Below are 23,143 nucleotides of genomic sequence, written 5' to 3' on the forward strand. Positions count from 1 at the left end.
GTATTCCATTATAATACTGGTCTTCAATTATATTGAATTAATATTAGTCTAACATTTGACCACCTGAAGAGAACTATAATTTGGCCTGTTGACACTCAACCCACACCATTTGTATGATCTTTTGATCTCTCTGATCATAAAGTCTGTGTCTGGATGCTCTCTTCACATCACCTGACAAAGAGGCAGCACTCCAAAAGCTTGTGATTTATAACCTGGTGTTGTATGACTTTTGAGCTTGTCTATCTAGTTATAGCATATATGGCAAACTATGGAAAAAATAAACATGTAATTTCTTCTTTGACAGAACATGCTATTAATTGGCTTTCTGTCAGCCGCCTTATTCTTCACTCCATTATTGCACCATATATGTATATATCCATTTATTAAAGTATGAAAATACAAATGATATGTAATGTATTATATAACAAGAATGGATATGATGAGATGGTGATGCATATGGTGATGTAAAAGGTACATCAAAGATCATGCGCAAGAGACTGTGAACAAAAGTCTGGACTAGACAGAGATGTATTTACAGACAGCAGTATTATGAACAATAGTATAAAGAAGGAGTTTGTAAAAACCTGCCAGAATGAGACAGCTATCACTAAAAGTTCAATGGAAAATATTCCATACATAAACCATTACTACAAAATACCAGAAGAGGCAAGGATAGCTATCTCACCAATGTACAGAAGAGTACATTGATGCTGTCACCACAACCACAATACATGGGGTTCAAGTTTTCGAAGTTATTCTGTTACACAATATAGAAGCAGCATTTCATCTGGGCTCATGCAAAACTGCTGACGCTTCATATTTATAAGGAAACTAGCAGGTTTTTGTTGGATATTCATTTCTTTCTTATTTAAGGGACGAGATGTGTAGTATTAAAATCTCAGACCAGACCACTAAATTATATTAAGACCTAGCTAGGGTCCAAAAATCTTTTTACTAAAGTATGCAAAATATAAAATCCACAGAATGTACTGAGAGAAGAAAGCTACAATATTCTGCTGTTTTCAATAATTAACAACTGCAACATCAGAACCAGTTTAACAATCTGAACTACATAAATCTAGAACTGTAAGTTATATGGAAATATCTAGAATTACCATGTAGCTAATGTGAGTAATAGTCAGCGATCATATACAGTGCAATACACTTCTAATTCGATCAAGGCAGATTTTATGGATTTCCCAGCAATTTCCCCCAGATGTCAAAGACATGGTGAGTCAACAAAACTTCATAACGGATCACAATACTTCATTTTTGTCAATCTGTTCTTGAAACCTCCCCTTCAGAGAAGTTCCATCATTGACACTCCCAACGATTACGCCTGTTCTAGTTGGTCAACCTCCTTTCCTGTGTTTACACCTCTCTGGCCCTGTAATTTTCACAGATTGTGATCTTCACAGCCCCTCCCTCAAATGTACTGAACTATTTGTGGTACAGAGCTTCTCTGGGCCCCTGTAGTGCCCAAGATTATTCGTGAGCCATAACACCAACATTTAGCTGTCTACTAACTGCTAGAATGTCTTCCCAAGTTCTAATGGCACAGTCAACTTCTTGTCTCCTCACTGACTGCCCCACAACAGAACCTATGTAATTGAGTTTACTCTTCAATAATATAGCTAAAGCAGCAGTGCCTAATATGGAGTAAACATCTCTCTCCCTTTCCATCTGACTGTAATCTTTGAACTCTTCTTCAGTAACCCCCAACCATCCTGAGTAGCCTTGCAATAAGCCCCTCCACTATTGCTGGGCAGAACTGAATGTTTCACCTCACAATGCTTAGAACTGTTCTCCATAAGTCACACAGTCATAAATCACCGGCTTGTTCAGTGCAAAGAAAAGGATACAAACAGAAGATTTCATTAGAGGATGTGGAGTTGAGCAGAATCTGACTCTCTCATATCCAGAATAATGGAATGAAAGAGAGGCCAAAAGCTGCTTATTGCAATCAACCTGTTGTATTGTCTCATTGAGGCAAGCATATAAACTTTATGGTGACACTTCATTGCTGTGATTGTGCTTAGCTGTTAAATCCGTGTTGTTGTGCTGTATCAGCACTGAACAGTTGTATCAGCATAGCTATCATTTGTTCCAGGTAGCTTGTCTCTCTTAAAAGGGGAATTGTACTGATCACAAGGAAGCTGCTGCTGACTGTTTCTACATTATGTAATTGTAAGGAGAAGTACTCTAGATGAAGCAACAGGGAAAAAAAGAGGACTTCGTTGTTCTCAAATGCAGCACCAGGATGCTGACAAGAAGTCATGCTTCCACAGGGTGCAACGAAGCTCACAAGAACTACACTCTGATGGACAAACAAAAAGGTGACCGAATAGTCAACTCACAGAATCTCACCCTGAAGACCTGGCAGCAGTTCAATCATTGCTTGTACATAGGGCAGTGATTACTTTTTTAAAAGTAGTTCCAATCACAACCAACTGCTCAATATATGACCTATGACTAGTCGCAGTCAAGGCTTGAGTCTTCTATTCAAATGCTCCACTTCACCTTACATATCTTCAACTGATGGAGAAAGTGAGGACTGCAGATGCTGGAAATCAGAGTCAAAGAGTGTGGTGCTGAAAAAGCAAAACCAGTCAGGCAGCATCTAAGGAACAGGACATTCGACATTTCGAGCATAAACCCAATGATTCCTAATGAAGAGCTCCTGCTCCTCAGATGCTCCCTGACCAGCTATGTGCCACATACTTTGACTACCTTCAAATGATGCCAATCTTGCTGCTTCCACAGACCTGTTTAGTCGTGGAAGACATTGCACCCAAACAGTTGCCATACAGTCACTAAAGTGCTTCCCTCTCTCTTGCAGGACATGGTGTTCTATAACTAGGGCAGACCAGAATAAGAGGAAGACAAGCACCATCTGCCTTTATACATCAATGGAGTGCAACCTTTTGTAGTTGTAATCCATTTCCTTGTTGCAAAGCTGACACACTGCATCACAGGGGTGGCTCTGGAAGAATGCACACACACACTCTTCCTCATACACATATAGACACACACAAACCCTCTCACAGGCTTATACTCCATCACACCCACACTTTCACACACAAAAACAGACACTCTCTCACATGCACTCACACGCATACACTCTCTCTCTTTCTCTCTCATACATATGCACACACATATAGTCTATGGGACTAATTTATATTTGCAGATATATTCTAGTTTGCTCAAAAAATGCACAATCTGCAAGCAGTCAATGCAAGTAGCCAATACATGTAATATTTTGTAAATACACTTTGGAAATAGGACTAGACTGATTCAAGATTGGGATACAGACAGACTAATCCCACACCTTTAATGCATTGTCTGAGCTGAGATGTCACCTTTTGTTATAAAACCTTAAGTTATTTCAAGTACTTAAAAGAAGTTCTGGGATTTACATATTAATGAACCAAAACCCATTCTAAATGATGAGACTTAACAACAATCCAGGTTTGTTTAATATATCATTTCAGTTGCATGACACTGTAATCTTTTGTTATAAATTCTCTGTTTTATGGTCTTATTCTCCACAACCACCTGATGAACAAGCAGCGCTCTGAAAGCTAGTGCTTCCAAATAAACTTGTTGGACAAGAACCTGGTGTTGTGTGATTTTAAATTCTGGAAGAAGTCACTGCGTCCAGCAGCACTGAAATTATTCATTTGTTTTTGTTTGTTCATAGGGTGTGTGTGTCACTGGTTAGGCCCAATCTTAACTGCCCATAGAGTAAATCACATTGCTGTGGATCCAGAGTCATTTGCAGACCACATCAAGTAAAAATGACAGATTTCTTTCTTTAAAGTACAATAATGAACCTGATGAGTTTTTCCAACAATTGACAGTGGCAACATGGCTGCCAAAAAGCTAACTTTAATTAATTCCTGATATGTTATTTAATTCAAATTTCATCGGTTGCCACAATGGGATTCAAACCCATGTCCCAGAACATTCAACTGGCGTTCTACATTACAAGTCCAGTACCATTACCACAACTTACAAGAAATATTCATTTTCATTTGCACTGTTGCCTGTATTATTGGTTTTCTTGTTGGTGCCTTTTACTTCAGGTTTTTGACTAAGAGGATACTGTGATATGTAGCAGAAGAAAAGGAAGGAAGAAATGTGCAGTGCAATAGTGGTAATGGCATAATGCCCATATGCTCATTGGGATTCTTAGCTAGCCTACCCAAAGAAAAGGGGTCTGAGAAGTCCTCTTCTTTCTTAGGTAGCTTCCCTAAGGCTGATTGTATTTGTGCATGTTTGCTTGTACAGGATTTAGCACATTCCCTCTCACGATTTTCACTGAGGACCTTTGCTGATCAAAATGCTGATGCATTGTCCTTGATATTCATCATGCTTACATAGCTTTCATGGGGTCAGCCACGTATACAGGAGCTATTTCTCATTTCTAAGAAGCTAGCTTCTGATTTGCTGTGTTTGCCCTTACATAGCAAGAACAGCAGACTGCCTTACCATGAAAATGTTGTGGCTGTGCCAGGGTGGCTTGGTTTTATAAGTAGTGTGACAAACTGATTTGCATGTCAATGGAGAGAAACCATTTGTGGTTCGAGTCCCGCAGAATCACAGTAATGCATCTGATTAGTCTCTGCCTCTGTAAGAATCCAGTTCTCTAACAAAGCCATGCGGCCATGCTTCTGACTGCTTTGTGGTTGGAAAGAAATAAACGGACTGTTCTTTCTTCATATCCATCATTCCCATCATATCTTGAATATAGCAAGATAAGAAGATGCCACCAAAACAACCAATTAAAAATCAGAGAGGACTTTGGGAAATTGATCCGTTCTGCCATTGATATGATTGAGTTAATAAAGTGATTTCTGGAGAATGCTAACTTGAATTGTATTATGGCACAATTTAAAATGTTTAAATAAGTGGGAGACATTAGTGCAAACTAAACTTTAATAATTAAGATCTGTTTAGAATTAAATATATTACATATGGTCAGATATAATTACTACCACCTTTGGAAGTTGGAACAGATGCACTTGCTGCATCTGAATGATAGAGTAGAACTGTGTGACTCTACAGTAGAATGGATGGAGCCAATATAGCATGAACATGAATACCTTCAGATCCCTGCCTTACATTTCAGGCTGTAGTGAATCCAGCATATTTTTACAGGACAGGGCAAAGATGTTCCCAAATGCGTTTGTCACAAAAAAAAAGTTTACTTCATATCTAAGCTTCAACAAAACCAAAGGACATCCAAAACAGAAAAGAAAATAATCTTGGTTATTGAAGATATTGCCATAGCTTTAAATAAATGACAATAATGGTCAAAGTCTATACTGCTTTCACCTTGCTGTAAAAACTGCCTCTTCCCTTTTAAGCCAGAAATGGTGTGATAGGAGACAGTTGCCTTCTTAGAAAAACACTTGAAGGGCATTACTGCAGGTCTGCAGATGAAAGATGAACATAGTAACATAAACCTGCAGATGAAAAAGCAAGTTTGACATCATTTCCAAAGGTTCATCTTGCTTTCAAGTTTATAAAGTTCTGCTTTCAAATTCATAAATAGATATTAAACCGCACAGCAGCCATCACACATTTACAAACTCAGTCCTACAATCAGTAGCAATTTTCAATATTCTACATAAGGTCACTTTTTTAGAAATATTACGTGGAGTTGATTTGTTCTAAATACAGAAATAAATAACTCCATGCTATTGGTATACTCAGAACATTTATGCTTGCCGTTCTGTGCAAATAGATGGTTACTTCAAAATATTTTATAAAAGTTATATGAATGTTTTATCTTTTACACATTTTACCTATGTTTTTGCTATTTTGCAATGGAGAGTTCCTCATTTTATCTGGTCATCAGATGGTGAACACAAAGAGCTGTCTAACTGAGATCTCCTATTTCTGAAAAGAACTGTCTTGTTGCGTTTAAGGTGAAACATATTTGTTCTTCTGAAAAACTGACTGAACTTCTCAATATTATATTTCTGTGCAACCTTTTTCTACCAAGACACAAAAAGCAATCGTATGTAATTGGTGACCACACATGTCCGAAAATCCAAATAACAAACTTCAGAAGATTCTACATCTTATCCTTTGGAAAAAACCCTGTTGGCTCGGAAGTGTTTTTTCTTTTATTTTAAAGTAAACCTTTGCAGAGTGAAATCTGTTTTATTTTTCTCTTTTGCTGGTGTGTCTTTTGGGTTATTTTGGAGGGATAAACATTTATACTTCCTTATTGCTAACCAATTATTGTATATTTATTGAATAAGTTTTATTTGATAACAGACAGGTTTATTAATTGCATTTTTTAAAAAACTACTTGATAGATCTTTTTATTTACAACCTGATATACATAAAGTATATAATTGGCCTTGTGGTAACCGAGAAATGTATTTTTGTTTTATATTGTGACCCACAGAGTAGTGAGACTGGAATAACAGAGAACTCCTTGAGCCTTGGTTATAACAACAGAAATGGAAGTTATGTCCAGATGAGATATGAATAGCTACTTAACAATCATCCTACTGCCCACCTCTTCAGTATTCTGAAGGGACTGTTCCCTTTTTGACACCCTCATCCACTCTTCAGCACCATCCAACAGCCTCTTCTGTTCGTTTTGGCACCTTTTGAGCAAGGATAGGAAATGCAACACATAGCCTTTCACCTCCCCACTATTCACCATTCAAGACTCCAAACACAAGTGAAAAACAAAGGAAATTGAAATAACAATTGACTTGTTTGTCTTTCAATCTAGTAGGCAAAAGTGAGGACTGCAGATGCTGGAAACCAGAATTTAGATTAGAGAAGTGCTGGAAAAGTACAGCAGGTCAGGCAGCATCCAATGAACAGGAAAATTGACATTTTGGGCAAAAGCCCTTCGTCCTGATGAAGGGCTTTTGCCCGAAACGTCGATTTTCCTGCTCCTCGGATGCTGCCTGACCTTTCAATTTAGTATACTGTACTGTATTTGCTGGTTGTGATGTGGCCTTCTGAACAATAGGAAGAACAAAGTGTTTACTGCTTTCCAGAACATATTCATTCAGTTTGTAAGCATGACCTCAAGCTTTTGGTTGCTTGTCATTTTAACTATCCTTGTTCCTGCTCTGATCCTTTGTCAAATCTTGTTAAAGTAAGGCTCAATGCAAGTCTGAAGGGGAGTTCTTTATCCTTTGATTCAGCATTCTATAGCCTTCTGGACTGATCATCAAGTTCGACAACTTTAGTTAATAAAGTCTGCCTTCATCTTGTTCTTTGCCTTCTTTCCTTTTTTGTTTTGTTTTATTGTTTGGTCTTGTCTTGTTTCTTTCTTTATCTCTTCATGTTGTATTCAGAAGTTTACCTCTTAGCCATTTGTGCCTCACCTGGACAAAACTTTTGTTTCTGTATTATATTCATTACCACATTCTTTGACTGTTGTATCATGAAATCTTTTGATATTTATTTGTTCCATTCCTTTATACTATTACAGATCTTCCCTTTTGTTATTCCTGCCTCCTCCACACTTCCACTGGCTTGAAAATTGTTGTATTTCTATCTTTTTTTATTTCCAGTGATGAATCATTGCGACCTGAAACATTAGCTCGGTTTCCCTCTCCAGATGCTGCCTGTCCCGCTGACCATTTTCAGCACCTTTGTTTTTATTTCAGTTTTCAGTGTCTGGAATATTTATCTAATAGGTTCACATCAATATTTTTTCTCATTACTCAAATTTCTAATGGTTCTAATGTCAACCATGCAGTTCAGAGAGGAAAGCCTAGGATTAGATTATTTATCTGCCCTTCAGGCAGGGGCATAGGAGAAAAAAAAGGTCCATTTCAATATCTATACCAAGAGAAAAAAAATGATTATATCATGCAGTTTTATCAGGCTGTGCATCTTTTTTTTAAAATTTGTTGTTCTTTTATGTCACCTTGGTGGCTAATCAGTAAAATGACCATTACAAATCCGTCAGTGAAATATTTGACAGCAATTCAATTAAAGCATTTCAATGACACCATATTCCATAATCTGAAGCTTAAACATATTATTGTTAACAATATTCTTGTACATGGAGAGTAATTAATTGATCTCTCTTAAGTAAACAGCATTGACAGTAATCAGTTATCGCAATAATGCATGCATCTTTATTAAACGTATTCCAGAGGACAAAATGACACAAGATATTGAACTACTAAAAGGAGAATTATACAAGATTCTGCAAGTTATTAGCAGGGATAATCGGTCATATGATTGCAGAAGACAAATTGTGTTTAATTAATGGGATTCTGCGCAATCATTTGGAGATCACATTGAATAGCAACTGCATTTATCAAGCATCAGTAACAAGAAAAATGTATCAATACACCACAAGGAAAACCTAACATTTTTCTCTCCCACAAACACCCTCGATTATCGGGTCATGGGGGTGAATGCTGATATAATCACTATTATAAATAGAGCATTGCAAATCAACGAATTCTACAACAGATCATTGCAGAGAATTTAAAACAATTTGTTCAGAAACAAATTAACATCTGTTGGTTTAAAATTTTCACCAACTTGCATAGTTATCAAAGCCTAAACATGCATAACTACAAATAGAAAGGGGCATAATTAACACTGTCACAGTCAGTGTGTGATATTTATTCAACTGCAAATGTTTTCACTTGTGACTTCTTTGATTCTGCTCTTCCTTCATACAAAAAGAAGGCTCTTGTCTTTGTTTGCAGGTACTAATGAATGGCATCATCTGAGGGAGAGTATACTAGTCTTTATGAAGGCCAATCTTCCTAAAGAAACTTATTTGATCTCAGCCTAATGAGCACCTGCTTAAATAGAGCGCTGCCATCACATGTACTTTACATTCTGGACAATTCACATGTTGAATCACTGACCAAAGTATGAAGGATGCCATTGGCATAGTTTACCAGCTACATCATGAACTCATTTGTCAATGATATTTTCACCCAGCCCAATACAAGAAGTGCAATACTATCAGCTCCCAAGAGATCCAGACTGCTACGCGTCTGCTGCTGCCTGGGGGAGAGTTGGTCATGCATGTTAGGTCAGAGGGAACAAAGGTGGTGACCAAGTACACCAGCTCCAAGTGAAACACCACTTGTACTGAAAAATAAAGACCTCAAATGAAGCAACCAGTGAATGCTGATGTGCTTATTTCAGGAAATTCTAGGTGCACTATGCAGTCTGCCAGCAAGCTTGTGCACAAGGTCACAGTGTACAGAGAAGTCAAGCTCCAATCTGTGTTACGTCTTTGCACAGAATGGAGAATATTTTATCCAACGTGAACAAAGTACAAACTCCATCAAATAGACACTGCTGCTCACCATCAGGAAATCTCTCCTGACAACTCACAGTCGCACTGAAAGCCCAATTCTTTCTGTCCAAATTAAAGGGAGATGCTGGCAAAAGAAGATGGAGGCAAAGTTATGAAACATACAGCAGGCAACCAAAAATCTGCATATCCACTCGGGGATTAAAATCCTTTTCAAGTGATACAACTGATAGACAAGTAATGGGGAGCTGCAATGCAGGTGAAGCCAAGTGTTCCTTTACACTGATTTTTCTGTTCAAGGGGAAGAAAATGCAAGTGTTTCCCCTCGTCTAGTGGCCTCAGTTACCTTCCTGATACAGTGGTGGATGGCAATTTTGGGATTTGTCGCTCAATCTGAAAGGAGTCTGTGGCATAAAAAGGATGATGGTCACATTGGCAGGCATAGGCAGTGTTGCTCATGACATAGCTGAAATTATGACTGCAGCAAATGTTCTAACTCAATGATAGCCTCCTCTAAGCAACAGCATCCTGTACATTGGTGCTGAACGTACATGAGATAGAACTTTCTTGAATACTCACGATGGTTATATGCTACAGCCTCCTTACTTTTGTGGAATCTGCTCCTACTGTCTGCTGCCTTCCTTGCACCTCTCCCTCATATTCCAGTCCCAAACGCACTGGATATCCATGACTGCAGTCAAACTAATATGGCAGCCATTCTGCAATACCAGCAAATCCTGTCCATGTGCAAGCCAATGGAAAACTCCATTAACACCTAAAATTTTACCAGCAGCTTGAAATTTAAAAAAAAAACTAGCAACCAATCTGGAAATGCTGTACGTTTCTTTTAAATGTGGCTGCGAAGAGGTTTCTTAGACAGTTGAAGGAATGTACTGTATCTTTAAGACAGAGTGAATGCTGTTCTGAACTGAGAGATTAGAAGCACCTGTGTATATGACCAGATGGCAGTCTCAGAGTATACTGAAAAATTGAAAATATGTAACATTTGGCACTGAAATGGATATCAGAGTTTTGGTTGCTGTTTTGACAACAATTCAAATTTAACCAGTTTAAATTATGCTCCAAGATACTAAAACCCAATCAAGTTTGAATTTAGTATTTTGCCAAAATCAAACCAATAAGACGATCCAATGTTGGGGATATAAAAATGCAGGCATTTTGAAAACTGGAGAGAAAGAGCAACTGCCATCGAGAGAGACCCAAGAAATTTGGAAAGTCGCCAAAGGTGCCTTTTCATATGAATCATATTTGCAGTAAAAAGAAAGAAGGTGATCCAGGGAGTTCTTCAGCCAGAAGAAGAAAGACACCAAAGATGACAGCCGATGTGTGGTTTTGAAATTAAGTTGATATAACATAAATAAGTGGTTTATTAGAACAGCTTTTTGTTCTAGAGTTGGAGGCAAATAATAAGCAGTTAAGAGAAAGGGGGGCTTTGGGTTGTGAATAGTTGTTGTTTAATGTTCACTTTTAGAGTAAAAAAAGTGATATTATTTTCATTAAATAATGGAATTTGGGATTCTCTGTCATTCATTTTTAACAGATTATGAGGCGAGGTGAACTTTTCTGGATATTTGGTTTAATTAACAGAGGGGTTCACCACTGTGTCGTAACACCCGTTAATACATGTGTTGCCACAGTTCTGGTGCAGGTGCAAACTCAAAATTGAAAAGATTTCTAAAATAAGCACAAATGCTTGAATTCTTTGTCTGCTACATTGGTACTTAGACGTCCAAAAGATGGACACAGCACCATCAAACATGAAGGAAAAAGAATGAATTGTGAGCACTCCAGCATATCAGCTGTTCTGACACTAAGTCAAAGAGACTGAAATGTCACTAAAATAAAAGAAAGAACTGGCGATGCTGGAAATTTGAAGCAAAGTTCTGAAAAAGGTTCACTGAACTCGAACCATTAACTCTACTTTCTCTCCATGGTTGCTGCCAGACCTGCGGAGTTTCTCCAGTAATTTCTGTTTTTGTTTCCATCTAAAATGTTATGAGTTTGATTTTGAATCAGGCCAGTTGACTTCTCCCCCACTGAGCTTGGGTTGCCCATTCCAGATTGTTAAACACTGTCCCCAGCAATAAAGTCAAAAATCAAACAACATGAGCTTATAGTCCAACAGGTTTATTTGAAATTATAATTTCAGAGTTCCACTCCTTCTTCAGGTGTGGTATGATAGGGAGGTATAAGATACAGAATTTACAAGCAAAAAATAATAACTTTAAACTAGCTGCCCTTGTTGAATCCTTTAATCAGTTAGGAGATAGACTGCTGGTTAAAATGCAAGAACCATGTTCCTTTCAAGTCTTTGTCCCTCGATAATTAAAGGTTTTATCATTGTACCAGATGTGATAACTCAGGTGAGATAATGCAATTTAGGTGCGAGGACCCTCCCGCTTCAAATCTGTCTATGTTTTAAGCTGAGGTCCAGTTTTTTTTTGACAGAAAAGATTCTTGCATGAAATAATTCCCATGTGTGTGTGACAGAGAAAGAGAGTATGTGTGTATTTGAGAGTGTGAGTGTGCATGTGTGTATATGTGAATGTGAGTGTGCATGTGTGAGAGTAAATAGTGTGTGGGGTTACCAGTAGTGTGACATGAACCCAAGGTCACAGTTGAGACCATCCTCATGGGTACAGAAGTTAGCTATCAGCCTCTACTCAGCGATTTTGTGTTGTTACATATCTCAAAAGATTGGCGGGCTCAATGTCCCCCAACTGGGAGGGAACTCCCCTGTGTGTTGATCATTGTGTGGTGTCCATTCATCTGTTGTCATAGTGCTTGCATGGTCTTGCCAATGTACCTTGCCTCAAGGCATTCTTGCCTGCATTGTATAAGATAGACAACATTTGCTGAATCACATGAGTACCTGCCCTGTACATGGTGAGTGGTGTTCTCACATGTGACAGTAGTATTCTTGTAGATGGTCTGACATGTCCTGCAGAGGTTGTCATGACAGAGTTGGGTAGTGTTGTGGTTGATGTTTTCCTGAAGGTTGGATAGCTTGCTGCAAACAATAGTTGGTTTAAGGTTCGGCAGTTGTTTGAAGGTGAGAATTGGAGGCATAGGGAAGATTGTGGTGAGGTATTCATTGTTGTCAATAACGTGTTGAAGGTTGTGAAGCGCGTGGTGTAAGTTTCTCTGCTCCAGGGAAGTATTGGATGATGAAGGGTACCCTCTCGGTCATATCCCGTGTCTGTTTCTGAGGAGGTCATTGTGATTCTTCGCTGTGCCAGCATAAAGTATACCTTGGATGTATACAGGAATAGGTGTCAAAGTGAAGTACCCCATGGGCAAATAGCTGGCCCACACTTAGTTTCTAAGCATACATGTAAAGATTTGGTCCTCAGGACAATTGCTGCCCCAAAAGTCAGGAAGAAATGTGACAAAAAAAATCGATTTTAAATCTTTTTTGTTAAACCTACTCATTTGTAAACACTGGTCCAAATGCTCTCAAAGATGGACTCATTTTGTAGGTTTTCTAACAAATTTATTACCTTCAAACTTTAATGAGCTAATTAAACAGATATAATATTTATAAACTATAAAAATTCCACTTTACTATGGTACAATAATCCATAATTTGCTATTTAACATCAAGGTTTGGGATGCTATAAATTCCAGACCAAGAAACATCCATGCACTTTCAAACACATACGGTGCTGATATTCGAGAAATTAATGCCAATAATATCTATCTTATCTGACGCAGTCCTCAAAAATGAATATTTAATAAATTAATTTGCAGATTCCACTAGATTATTCAATGGTTCTAAAGTGTTAAAAGCAACACGAGAAATATTTGGTCAACCATTTTATAAGTGAGGTTAGTATTAGGCCAAATGCCAGCATATTATGCCAACGCTATGTTCCACTGTACTCTTATGGAGACAAAAAAACCCTGCATAGTACTCAGCTCTGAATCTCTCAAAATGTAAAACAATCCAAATGGAGTCTGACCAAAGTTTTGTGATGTTGTGCCACTGAATAAAATGACAACAATTTCTCAGCCTTGTTGATTACTTATTATAGACATGGATATCCAACTCCTCTAAAGTTCCCAGCTTCTTGGCATCTAGAAAACTCTCTTGGATTGGCAACCTTTTGTCCCAGCAGCACAATGAAGCACAGTTGCAGGGACTTGAGGCATTGGATGAAGGAGCCTGGATGCAGGCTTGTGGCTGTACTGGAAACAGGAGCTGTTCCAAAGACCACCTCATTTTACTGAGATAAAATGTACTTTATGTTTTGTTTTTCTGGTTTTATATTCTGTGTTTTGGTTTTTCTTGTTTTGAGATGGCAATAGTGTGTGGCGATACTAAACAACGCTTTTCATTGTATTTATAATAAATACACATGACAATAAATAAATCAAATAAATCATATCAAATGTAGTTAGAGTGGGCAACATCACCCGTCACATTGATCTTGATTTGATACAACATTTTCTAATTTGGCTGTGTCTCTTTGCAATTTCCTGCTCTCATATACACTTCACACTGTGTCTCCTAATTTGATGTTGGTTACAAAATTGGACATCCAGCTACTTAATTCTCCCTTGATGCCATTGATTTGTATGATGAAGAACAGAGGTGTCAGTGCCAATCCTCTGGGGAGCACCAGGGTGCATTTCCTTTACACTGACTGACTCCTGTTGTGAAACAAATTACCAACACATCATAAAGTTAGAAACAATTCTGTTTTTGTACTTTGCTTCCATAGAACTCCTTTGCCCTACAGATTTCCAAAGCCCACCCATTTAGAAAATAATCTATGCCAAAATTCTTCTTACCTAAGTGCATAACCTCACACTTTCTCACACTGTATTCCATCTGACACTTGTTTGCCCACTCTCCTAACATGTCTAAATCCTTCTGCTGCCTCCCTGCCTCCTCAACACTGCCTGTCCATCCACCTTTCTTTGTGTCATCTGCAAACTTAGCAACAATGCATTCAGTTCTTTCAGCCAGATCGTTACTATATAACGTGAACAGTTGTGGTCCCAACACTGACCCCTGCAGAACTCCACTAGTCACCAACTGCATTCCTGAAACAACGCTCCAGGACTCCAGTGATTTTAGAAAGATGATCAGCAATGCCTCCACAATCTTCTCAGCTATTTCCTTCAGAACCTTGGGGTGTAGTCCATCTGGTCTGGAGAATCCTTGATTCACTTACTAATTGAAAATCTGTCTACCTCAGCTTTCAAAATACTTAAGAACACAACCTCTACAACTCTCTTCAGTAAAGAATGTCACAGATTCACTCCCTCATAATTTCAATTCCTTCTCATTTTTGTCTTTAATGGGTGATCCATTCTTTGAGGTTATGCCTTCAGTTCCTGGACTCTCACAAGGAGAACCTTTTACATGTTTCAATAAGCTCCTGCCTTTCTTTGAAATTCCAATTCCTACTCAACCTCTCCTCATAAAAAAATCCTTCAGCGGCCAACTTAGTGAACCTTTTCTGGGCTGCCTCCAATGCTAGTATAAAATTTCTTAGATAAGGAGACCAAAACTGTTCACAATACTCTAGGTGTGGTCTGACTAGTACCTTGTACAATTTTAGGAAGAACGCCTCATGTTTATAAGCCATTTCTTTTGAAATAAAGGCCAATAAGTGACTTGTTTCTTAATACTCTGTTAGGAGTCGAAATGCATGTTAATCTCTATACATAATATTTTCTTCTGCATACATGTGTTCACGTTTTTTGGGGAGTGGGTATTTAATATATTTATAGTTTTGGGGTTGTGAAAACAAACGTTTATCCTGTTTTGGTTTACACTTCCAAGAAAACTTGTTTATTTTATTCTTTAAATTTCATAGCCAAAGGGCAAGAATAAAATATTTATTCTTAAAAATACAAATTATTGCTAACAGCAAGCAGTGAGAGAAGGTGCAAATTAAAGTTAAACACATCTCTTTGTTTATAACAAATTCAAATTTCCCCTAGGTTTTATAATTGTGACCCCAATGTCATAACATGTGCATGCAAGGCCTGAAATGCACAGTGATAATGTAGACTATAAATGGAAGGGAAATTTTCAAAATTTAGGTTCCATGGACCTCACATCACCCAAATCAATTCTGAGCAGGTACGATAATGGAAAATCAAGCCAAAAGTGTCAAATCCACAATAATTCTTTACACCATCTGCTTCACCAATTGCAATCATCAAATTGTAGAACTCACATCAACTATAACCCCAAACTGTCATGAAACAATTTTTTTAGGAAGCTTCAGATTCTACCAAAGCCTTTAAACTGGTACGCTCACCAGTCATGCTTTTTTTTTGTTAACGTTTCCAGTGTTCACAATTTTTCTTATTTCCACAAATTATGGTCATGCTTTGCTCACCAGGATGCCCTCAGACAGCAAGATTACAAAGATCTTCTTGTGTCAGGAAATATTGATGAACGTCACATTGTTTTGTAGTACTTCATGGTAGCTGCACCCAGAAATAGCACAACCTGTGAGCATCAGAAAGCCACAAATACTGCATTACCTTTAAAATTTAGCATAAAATGGATATCAAAGGGTTACTTCAAACAGCGTGGAAGGAAAAATAAACAATTACAAATAGAGCATTTTCAGGTTTTAAAATGCACCCATATCCTCTAACATTAATGAACATGGAACTCATGATGTGCCAGTTTTGGACTAGAGTGGACAAAGTTAAAAATCACATAACACTAGGTTACAGTCCAACAGGTTTATTTGGAAGTACTAGCAAAAGATCACAGTGTCGTGTGACTGAAACAATATATTGAATAAACCTAGATTGCTGTTAAGTTGTTCATCTTTTAGAATGGGTTGCAGGTTTCAGTTCATTAATATGTAAATCCCAGGACTTCTCTCAAGTCACATTCTCAAGATAACTTACGGTTTTATAAAAAAAGGTGGCATCCCAGTTCAGACAATGCATTAAAGGTGTGAGGTTAGAGTCTGTCTGTATCCCTAACTTGAGCCAGACTAGTTATATTTCCAAAGTAGGAATTTATAAAATGTTACAGATTGTCTGCATTGACTGCCTGCAGATTGTGTGCTTTTTGAACAAAATAGAATGTAACTGCAATTACAATACATTCTCTCTCTCTCTCTGTCTCTCACACATACACGCAGACCCTACACGCTCCAACACTCAAACTCTCTACCAATAAAAGCTAACACACCATATGCCTTCTTAACAACCCTTACAACTTGGGTGGCAACTTTCAGGGATCAATGTACGTGGACACCGAGATCTCTCTGCTCATCCAGACTACTAAGAATCTTACCATTAGCCCAATATTCTGTACTCCTGCTACTCCTTCCAAAGTGAATCACCTCACACGTTTCCACATTAAGCTTCACCTCTCTGCCCAGCTTGCAGCTTATCTATGTCTCTCTGTGAATTACAACATCCTTCAGCACCATCCACAATTCCACCGACCTTAGCATCATCGCAAATTTACTAAGCCATCCTTCTACGCCGTCATCTAGGTCATTTATAAAAATGACAAACAGCAGTGGCCCCAAAACAGATCCTTGTGGTACATCACGAGTAAATGAACTCCAGGGTTAACATTTCCCATCAACCATCACCCTCTGTCTTCTTTCAGGGAGCCAATTTCTGATCCAAACCGCAAAATCACCCTCAATCCTATACCACCGTATTTTCTGCAATAACCTACCATGGGGAACCTTATCAAAAACTTTAGTGAAATCCATATACACCACATCAACCGCTTTACCCTCATCCATCTGCTTGGTTACCTCCTCAAAGAACTCACTGAGGTTTGTGAGGCACAACCTATCATTCACAAAACCGTGTTGACTATCCCAAATCAAATTATTCCTTTTTAGATGATTATAAATCCAATTTCTCATAATCCTTTCCCACACTTTACCCACAACTGAAGTAAGGTTCACTGGTTGATAATTACCAGGGTTGTCCCTACTTCCCTTCTTGAGCAAGGGTACAACATTTGCTATCCTCCAGACTTTTGATACTATTCCTGTCGACAATGACAACATAGAGATCAAAGCTAAGGGTTCTGCAGTCTCCTCACTAGCTTTCCAAAGAATCTTAGGATAAATCCCATCCGGACCAGGGGACCTACCTATTTTCACACTTGCCAGAATTGCTAACATGAACCTCCTTCTGAACTTCAATCCCGTTTTGCCGAATAGCCTGTATCTCAGTATTTTCCACAGACTCCATACACAACATCCCTCTACTGTCCTTGACTGTCCCGAATCTTAGGCCTAGTCATTCTTTTATTCCTGACATACCGATTGAAATGTTTGGGGTTCTCCTTGATCCGACCTGCCAAAACTTCTCATGTCCTTTCCTGGTTCTTCTCAGCTCTCTATTTAGGTCCTTCCTGGCTAACTTGTAACTAACTCTCAAGGACCCTAACTGAGCCTTCACGTTTCACCCTCACATAAGCCTCCTTCTTTCGCTTGACAAGAGATTCAACTTCTTTAGTAAACCACTGTTCCCTCACTTGGCCATTTTCTCCCTGTCTGATAGGTACATACTTATCAAGGACACACAGGAACTGTTCCTTGGACAAACTCCACATTTTAATTGTTCCCACTCCTGCAGCTTCCTTCTCCATCCTACGCATCCTGCCTAAGCGTGTCATAATTGCCTATTCTCCCCAGCTATAACTCCTGCCCTGCGGTACATACCTATCCCTTTCCATTGCTAAAGTACTCGTAACCGAATCGTGATCACTATCACCAAAGTGCTCACCTACCTCTAAATCTAACACTTGGCCTGGTTCATTACCAAGTACCAAATGTGGCCTTGCCTCTTGTTGGCCTAACTACATACTGTGTCAGGAAACCCTCCTGCAACACATTGGACAAAAACTGATCCATCAAAAGTACTCGAAGTACAACATTTCCAGTCAATTTTTGGAAAGTTAAAGACCCCCCCCCCATAACAACTACCTTGTTACTTTAGCTTCTATCCAGAATCATCTTTGTAATTTTTTCCTCTACATCACTGGAATTTTTCAAAGGCCTATAGAAAACTCCCACAGGTTGACCTCTCCTTTCCTGTTTCTAACCTCACCATATGCGACCTCAGTAGACGAGTCCTCATCAAATATCCTTTCTGCCACTGTAATATTGTCCTTGACTAATAACGCCACACCTCCCCGTCTTTTACCGCCTTCCCTGTTTTTACTGATACATCTAAACCCCGGAACCTGTGACAACCATTCCTGTCCTTTCCACTCTCCGAAATGGCCACAACATCGAAGTCCCAGGTACCTACTCATGCTGCAAGTTCACCCACCTTATTTTGGATGCTTCTGGCATTGAAGTAGACAAAAGTTCCCCATGGGAGACTGATTAGGAAGGTTAGATCTCATGGAATACATGGAGAACTAGCGATTTGGATACAGAACTGACTCAAAGGTAGATGACAGAGGGTGGTGGTGGAGGGTTGTTTTTCAGACTGGAGGCCTATGACCAGTGGAGTGCCACAAGGATCAGTGCTGGGTCCACTACTTTTTGTCATTTACATAAATGATTTGGATGCAGGTTCATAGCTCCTTGAAAGTGGATTCGCAGCTAGATAGGATAGTGAAGGTGTTTGGTATGCTTTCCTTTATTGGTCAGAGTATTGAGTACAGGAGTTGGAAGATCATGTTGCGGCTGTACAGGATAATGGTTAGGCCACTTTTGGAATATTACATGCGATTCCAGTCTCTTTCCTATTGGAAGGATGTTGTGAAACTTGAAAGATTTACAAGGATGTTGTCAGGGTTGGAGGATTTGAGCTATAGGGAGAGGTTGAATAGGCTAGGGCTGTTTTCCCTGGAGCATCAGAGGCTGAGGAGTGATCTTATAGAGGTTTATAAAATGATGAGGGGCATGGATAGAGTAAATAGACAAGGTATTTTCCATGGGGTGGGGGAGTCCAGACCTAGCAGGCATAGACTTAGGGTGAGAGGGGAAACATATAAAGGAGACCTAAGGAGCTACCTTTTCACACAGAGGGTGCTGCGTGTATGGAATGGACTGCCAGAGTAAGAGGTGGAAGCTAGTACAATTGCAAAATTTAAAAGGCATCTGGATGGATATATGAATAGGAAGGGTTTGGAGGGATGTGGGCCAGGTGCTGGCAGGTGGGGCTAGATTGGGTTGGGATATCTGGTCGGCATGGACAAGTTGGACCAAAGGGTCTGTTTCTGTGCTGTACATCTCCATGACTCTATGACTTTAAACCACTTTCCTGCCTGCGGGTGCACTCTTGCGGCCTTGAAATCTTATTTATGACCTCACTACTCAACCTCCTGTACATTGGAGCTACAATTCAGGTTCCCATTCCCCTGCGGGATTAGTTTAAACTCTCCCAAGAGAGCATTAGCAAATTTCTCCCCCAGGATATTGATATCCCTCTGGTTCAGGTATAAACCATCTGTTTGTAGAGCTCCCAACTACCCCAGAATGAGCCCCAATTATCCAAGTATCCGAGTCCCTCCCTCCCGCACCAACCCTGTTGCTTCAACTCCTCTCTTTCCCTATTTCTTGCCTCGCTCGCATGTGGCACAGGTGACAAACCAGAGATAACAACTCCGTTTGTTGTAGCTCTAAGCTCCCTGAATTTCTGCCTTAAATCCCCATCCCTTCTCCTACCTATGTCGTTTGAGCCTATATGCACCACAACTTGAGGCTGCTCCCCCTCCCCCTCAGGGATCCCGAAAACACAATCCGAGAAATCACTAACTCTGGCTCCTGTGAGGCAACTCACCAACTGTGAGTCTCTCTCGTTCCCACAGAATCTCCTATCTGTCTCCCTAACCATTGTGTCCCCAATGACTAATGCTCTGCTGTTCTCCCTACTTCCCTTCTGAGCAACAGGGACAGACTCTCTGGCAGAGTCCTGTACCACATGGCCTGGTAAGTCGATCCCCCCCAACAATATCCAAAACGGTATACGTGTTATTGAGGGGAAAGGCCACAGGGGATTCCTGCACTGTCTGTCAATTCCTTTCCATCCCCTGACTGTAACCCATCTACCGTTTTCCTGTACCTGATGTGTGACTACCTCCCTGTAACTCCTCTCAATAACCCCCTTTGCCTCCTGAGTGATTCAAAGTTCATCCAGCTCCAGTTCCCTAATGCAGTTTCTGAGGAGCTGGATTGGGTGCACTTCCCGCAGATGGAGTCAGCAGGGACACTAGTGGTGATCCTCACCTCCCAAATTCTACAGGAGGAGCATTCAACTGCCCTAATCTCCATTGCCACTGTTCTAATTCCCAAAGAGACTATTAGAGACAGTAAAAAAATACTAATAACTTACCAACCTGGCCCACAGAATCTTTTTTATTAATTAGGGGAGGAAGGGGATAGGTAGGAGACACTACCTGAGTAATGTTTCAGGTTAAGCAACCGCCCAAAATATATTACCGTACTTATCCAGTTGTCCTGTGTCCACTCCTGCTCAGCGTGCGCTCTGCATTACATTAAGTAAGCTTTAAACAATTAATTTACCTTCCCAGCAGCCCCCTGGTCCTCACTCCCGCTGTAAAATGGAGGCCCCTGACACTTGAGGTAAGCTTTTTAACAATTAATTTATCTTTCTAGCAGCCCTCTGGTCCTCTCTCCTGCTGTAAAACACTCTACCAAGCACACACACATGCAAACACACTCTCGTGCACTCACACGCCCACACTCACACTCTTTCCCACACACACTCTCCACCACTGTCAAACCCCATCTCCCCCCCCCCACACACACACACACACACACTAGTCTATGGGGTGAATTTGCATTTGCAGAATTGTAATTTCAGGTACATTCTATTTTGTTCAAAAAGCACAAAATCTGCAGGCAGTCAATGCAGGAAGATTGGGATACAGTCAGAGTCTAACCTCACACCTTTAATGCATTGTATGAGCTGAGATGTCACTTCTTTTTAAAACCTTAAGCTATTTCAAGAATGTGACTTGAGAAAAGTTCTGGGATTTACATATTAATGAACCAAAACTTCCAACCCATTCTAAAAGATGAAAGATTTAACAGCAATCTAGGTTTGTTCAATATATCATTTCAGTGATCTTTTGCTATAAATTGTGCCTTAACATCCTGCTCCACAGCTACCTGATGAAGAAGCAGTGCCCCCAAAACTAGTACTTCCAAGCAAACCTGTTGGAGTATAACCTGGTGTTGTGTGATTTTTAACATAATCAATTCAGCGTAATACTGTGTTGCAATATCACACAATCACATAAATTCAACCAATTTTTACTTATCCTTATTAGGTTATATGTTAATTTGTAATTCATAAATTTGCAATGTTTATATTTGTGCTTTAAGAAAATTCAGTTGTGTGGTTTTTATTACTGTTGATGCTCTTCTACTATTAAATGCATGGACACTAACATGAGTGGCACCAAAGCAGTGAGTAGCTCAGCCAGGGCCAAACTGTAATTCTTCTTCAAATGTCTGACTGTTATTCAACAATTATTTTAAACATGTGTATGTGGAAGCCAAGAAGACTCAATTGTGACACAATTGGCTCATACATGAACAGTTACTTAGGAAAGATTAAAGAGGCTGTTAACACAATGTAGACCTTTCCAGCATTGAGGAGCGAATTCCATCAGGACCGGCAGAGAAGGCAGAAAATTGGCCCGTAAATAGGGTGAGGAATGAAAACTGTGGAATCACAGGCCTAGGATTTTAATGGATTTAAAGGCTTTCTTTTGGGAAATGCTAAGAATTAGCCACATATTCTAAAACAAATTGGAATCACAAACCTAAGGCAGGAGAACACAATTCTGCAACGTTGGACTTTTATCAGTATCTTGAATGCTGGCTAGCTATGATCAGTAAGCCTTGCTCTCCAGCTTGGGATTTTGTTTTTAGTCAGCCAACTGTCTAACATTCGCAGCGATTTATCACCAAGTTCCAAGTTAAGTTACCATACAGGTGGAAGTGTGTTTCATTGATCCAAAGAGCGCTCAGCTCCAAGCCTCATTATAGCTTAGTCTAAACTTAGATACAAGAACAGAATTCCAATACTGAGAAAAGAGTAAGTGGCTTGACAATCAGGTAACATTTGAAGTCAATAAGGATCAGGAGAAAATATCCAGTGATTGGAATTGCACACAGCATAAAAGAAGATTGTTGTAATCATCAGAGGCCAACATCCCAGCCTGGGACACTCGGGAAATCTGTGAGCATTGTCCTAAGCCTAATTATTTTTAGTCACCTCATCAATTATTATCTTCACATTACAGAAGTAGCACAGTTCGCTAACGTTTACACAGCATTCACCTCTTTTTGCAGAGAATGTAGCAGTCTCTGAGTTGCTTGCAGTAAAATCTGTAATATATTTAAGGCTGTGATAGATTCTTGATCACTAAGGAACTCAAAGTGCAGCGATTGTAACTAGTTCAGCCAGGTGGAATTCATAGAATATGAGTTCCCTGATTTGGGTTGTTAACCTGATCCAATTAGGGACTCCCTAGCTGACAGATATTAATAAGAGAGTGTAAGAGGTTCTGTTCATTTGACAGCTGGGCCAGTGTCAACTTCTATACATCTGTAAATAAAGGGTGTCTTGGTGATGAACTAGCAGCCTCTATGGCATTGTTTCACAAGGATTAATGGGAAATAGCAGAAAATTGCTTATGAGGGGAGTCAGATAAGCTATGATCCTATTGAATTGCATAGCAGATGTGAGGGGCTGAACAGCTAACTGTTCCTCCACTTCTTATGGTCTTATATCTACCAATGCAAGTCAACTCATGATGTACTGGACATCTCGATTTTCTAGACAACTAAGCCAAGTGATATACATTGTACTTACCTAGCATTCTAGATCATAGTGATTTAAAAA

General features: G+C 39.4%; 1 protein-coding gene across 1 annotated transcript in view; it reads right to left on the bottom strand.

Moving 5' to 3' along the window:
- The window catches only part of pacsin1b (protein kinase C and casein kinase substrate in neurons 1b), a 390,938-nt gene extending 375,183 nt beyond the window's left edge, over positions 1–15,755 (bottom strand). Inside the window, exon 1 of the mRNA XM_043716952.2 lies at positions 15,655–15,755. The gene's annotated coding sequence lies outside the window, so the exon portion shown is untranslated. The remainder of the gene's footprint in view (positions 1–15,654) is intronic.
- Positions 15,756–23,143: the final 7,388 nt, after the last annotated feature.

This window comes from Chiloscyllium plagiosum, unplaced genomic scaffold (genome assembly GCF_037043375.1).
Source record: "Chiloscyllium plagiosum isolate Xiang-an unplaced genomic scaffold, Cpla_swu_hap1 HiC_scaffold_26, whole genome shotgun sequence".
NCBI lineage: Eukaryota > Metazoa > Chordata > Chondrichthyes > Orectolobiformes > Hemiscylliidae > Chiloscyllium > Chiloscyllium plagiosum.